Genomic DNA, 4,975 nt, shown 5'->3' with positions numbered 1-4,975 from the left:
TTAAAGTAGTACATATATATTGAATGGTGTGTATATATCTTCTATAGACGTGTATATTTAACGTATACATGTGTATATGTTTAATAAATTAGTATGTAAGTATATGTATATATATATATATATATATTGAATGGTGTGTATATATCTTCTATAGACGTGTATATATATATATATATATATATATATATTGAATGGTGTGTATATATCTTCTATAGACGTGTATATTTAACGTATACATGTGTATATGTTTAATAAATTAGTATGCAAGTATATATATATATATATATTGTAGTATATACTTTATTTAAAGTAGTACATATATATTGAATGGTGCGTATATATGTGTATATATCTTCTATAGACGTATATCTTTAACGTATACAAGTGTATATGTTCTATAAATTAGTATGTAATTATATATATATACATATTGTTGTATATATTTTATTTAAAGTAGCACATATTGAATGGTGCGTATATATGTGTATATATCTTCTATAAGCGTATATATTTAACGTATAAATTTGTATATGTTTTATAAATTAGTATATAACTATATATATATATATTGTAGTGTATATATATATATATATATATATATATTGTACTATTGTAGATTTGTAGTATATGTTTTATTTAAAGTAGTACGTATAGTCATATATAATTATATATTGAATGATACGTATATATGTGTAATTGTTTATATATATTTTAAAAAATATATATTGTATAATTGTAGTGTATATAGTGTATATAATTGTAGTTTATGTAGTGTATATTGGATTTTTCATTTTTTTTTTAAACGGGTTTGACCGATTTTTAACCGGGTTAGACCGGGTTTAGGTGGGTTTAACCGGGTTGGGTTAAATGGGCCGGTTCAGGGTTGTTTTCAACATTTTTACTGTTGAACCCGAAACCGGGCCACAACCTGGATAAACTAAACGGGCCAATTTTGATTTGGCCCAGCCCGACCCACTTCACACCTTTAGTACATTATAACTTGTGACCAATTTAACATTGTAGATCTAACGAATAGTACATGTCTTGCCTGTCTGTCATAGCTTGTTAATAATGAGCAACACTTGCAACTTTTGCCAATATGTTACGACTTGTGATCAGCTTAATACTAAAGGTAGAATGAGCAATACGTGTAATTTTTGGCATAACTTGGAGTAAATTCAACAAGTTTACTATTTTTAACTTGTGAAAATATCCCAGATGTCAACCTCATAGACAAAACTAATTATTACCCACAAGTACTTATATTCGACGCAACAAAATTTTTTCACAATAAATTTCCTTAAATAGAAGTCGTTTTCTGAAAATTTCATTTAAATGGGACCAAAATCTTAACGCCACACCAAAGTCATTCGTGCCAATTTGCCCAAAAATATGTATAAGCCAACCATTTATTAGGTTGAACGGCCACCGGGTACGATTAATTCTTTTACTTTCTTTTGCTACAAAATTTCAACTTTTTTTTTTGTAACTCAAAAGAGTTACTTGAATGACTGGGACATTTGATTCAATAATACTTGTATGAATGTAAAGTAGTTGAGACTAGTTTCAACTATATTAACCTCTTAGGAATAATTAAGCTTATTAAGTCCAAATGTAGATAGCAAATTTCAACAAATGTAAAATAAATGTTATTAATAGGCGTTTTATGGTTAGAATAGTGTAATCAATCTCTTAACAAGCAATTAGGTGAACATGCTTTTGGAATAAGAAATAAGAACAGGGTCAAAAAGGATGTCAATGAAAGAAAATGAGAGGTTATACTATTTAGTAGTAGATATAAATCATTTTCGTAAACTTTAAGGAGGTCCTAGATCTCTTGAGGTTGCACTTGAGTACTCATGAACAAGAAGTTACATCTTTTTCATCCGACAGTTTACAATGGTTATATGTGTTTATCCTGAAATCGATATTGTTGAATTTGTAGAGAATCAAGAACATGTGTTATGATTTATGTTGTTTTAAGTCCGGTTTACTAACAATTTTATTATTAATAGATAATGAAAATAAATGAAATATTATATAGATAAGCTAAGTAAGGCAAAGAGAACAAATCTAGGGGTATCCAAGACAAGTATGAGTGAGCATGAGATGAACTAATTAGATATTAAATAGCAAAATAGGATGCAAATAAAGAAAGTGTTTGGAACACAAGAAATTAGTACCCCGCTATTGCATTGCCTTCACAATTGAGGAAGATCGAATATTTATAGACTACAATGTTGAGGCCGTGGCTAGTAAAAAAATGTCACCAGAACTCTAAAGTATTAAAGTCTATCCCTTTGTGTCATGCGTACAATCCGTTGAAGGTACCAGCTAATATTTCTGCATAATTTCAACCTGTACAAGCTCTTCCGGCGTGTTGAATATTGCATCTGTTACTGCTACATTAGTTGTTTAGTTATTAGAGTCTAATAATTAAGTTAGTATAATATTCAATTTTTAGTTTTAGTAAGAGTCTATATGTAACACCCCGAGTTTGCACTCCAAACGTTGTATCGTGCTCATAATCCCGAAGGACCACAAGCTAACTCATGACTGGTACCTGCTTTAATAATTGAGTAATAATACAAAAATTAGGCTAAATCTGCCATAAGGTTCATAGCTGAAATCAAATACTGGTAATTAAATACTGAAAACTGGACATCTATCTGAAATAGTCTAGTCTTAAAGCCTCTAGCTGTCTGAACATGGAGTTGATGGGATAAGCCCCCAACTAACTCTAACTACTGAAAATATACTGAAATACTAAAATAACAACTCTGTCCTCAAACTATGAGGACTCACCACTAAGTCTGCTGCTGATAAGCTGGGCTGCTAAGTATGATCAGGAGCCCGTGCGTCTGAACCTATGATATAAGACATCATAGCGTAATAGAAAGGTATGTGTCAGTATTTTGAATGTACTGGTATGCTAAGTGAGGTAAGGCTGAATGCATGAGTTCATATGCATGAACAATAACTAGTTGAGTAACATGAATATAACTGAATCAAAGTACATGTATATATGAAACTGCTGTAAATACTGATTATGCAATGCTACACATATAACTACGTATATTGTAACTGAGATCATATTAACACTGGGTACTGAGTTCTAATAACTGAATAACTAATATCTGAGTTCACTGATGACTATATTACTGTTAGTTGGGTGGCTATTTTTGATAGTCCTGATTCTGTAGAACTGAACGAAGTTCTCTACTGAGTCGGGTGACTATTTCTGACATTCCTGGTGCTGTAGAACTGAGCTGAGTTCTATACTGAGACTGAAACCAAAACTGTGGGAGATAATCATCTAACCGACATGCTCCTGTCTGAACTGATTGAGGTCCAACCTATAACCCCAGTTGAAAGGGTGTTAGTACTATGCCACGAGTAAAGACAAGTTGTTGAGTCACCCTCATTTGGCAGGTGCTCTGAATGAGAAAGGTAGTACCTCAACTGGCAGGTAAGACACCTCATCAACCCTCAACTGGCAGGTTAATGTCTCAACCTACGCTGGCTATGTAGTTTTGGAATGCAAGGACTGCTTCTAAGGATCACACTTTCTAGTGGTAGGTGATCCCTCATCCTTGGGTTCACTCGGTACTGAATCCTACTCTCAGCTGAATAGATACTGAACTGATTTCTAAACAGTACTAGGCTGGACTGAACTATTACTGATCGTGTTAACTGACTGAACTGGACTGAATTCACCGAGTTCTGTTATCTGACTGGATACACTGAGTTCTATACTGACTAAATACTACTGATCGTGATATTTCTAAAACTATTTTGTAACTACTGTAGATCTAGATCAACATCTAGAATTTTGGGTATTGAATATCCCAGGACTCGATAGCATGGAAAGTAAAGCATAGCATAACCTTAAAAGCATAATAATACTTGCTTACTAATAATGCATATTTTAGATATTTTGTCAAACACTTGATATACATGAGCTTTTGCATGAATGGAATCACATAATAACATGTCATGCTTTCACGAGTCAATTCACATAAGTATTTTAACAAACACTTGGGTAGCATGGTTATTCCATATAGAAATAAACATATAACAATATCATGGCTACTACATTTAACTTGTAGTTTAAGGGTTCAACATGAAGATCATATAAATCAACCCACAATTTTTTAGTTTTCATGAAACTTGTAATAAATCATGAAATTAAACCCCAAACATCAATTCACAGATGAACACAATCCAATTCCGATATGTAAATCATGAAATCATAAACTTGTAGTTTTAAAAAGGGTTCTTGGACTTTATGGGTGAAATAAACCCATGAATGAACACCTAACATACCTTGGTAATTAAATTCGTGAAGATTGATAGTGTGTTATTGAAGATTGGTCTTGAAATTTGAATGCCCTAGGGTTTGTTCTTGAGTAAATTTGAGAGAGAATGAGGGATTCTGCCTTTAGAGTAGGTTAATCTCGTGTTTTTGGGGATGATTAAGTGTGGAAAAATGATCCAAATACCCCTATGGACGCAGAGTTTTAATGACTAAAAACATGCCCAGGGATGTGTTGAGCATCGCTCCCGCGTCAAGGGTCGACGTGATAGTCAACGTGATGTGTCAATATCGCGTTGGCTCACTGGAATTTACATTGAAGTCTGGTGACAAAATCCTGATCGACGCGATGGGCGATGCAATGTGTCGAGATCGCATTGACTCACTATTTTGGTCACCCAAACATATTTTAAATGTGGTTCAAAAAATTTGAAACTCACCCGAAGTGACCTATTAACATAACTGATTATGATACAGTCCAAGAATTGACATTTTAGGGTCATAAGGGTTGTAAAATAAGATCATTAAATTATGAAGGCTAAAATGATTCTAAGTATAAATATTAGCTTAAATTTCTAAGTCTAGGACCTCTTTTCATGCTTTAAAGGATGAGTTAAGCTAGGATTCTGTGGGGTCTTACACTATACCTTAGTTTCTTTT

The sequence above is a fragment of the Capsicum annuum genome, chromosome 9, assembly GCF_002878395.1.
Source record: "Capsicum annuum cultivar UCD-10X-F1 chromosome 9, UCD10Xv1.1, whole genome shotgun sequence".
Lineage (NCBI taxonomy): Eukaryota > Viridiplantae > Streptophyta > Magnoliopsida > Solanales > Solanaceae > Capsicum > Capsicum annuum.
The sequence above is the reverse complement of the archived record's forward strand: the minus strand, read 5'-3'. Positions refer to the sequence as shown.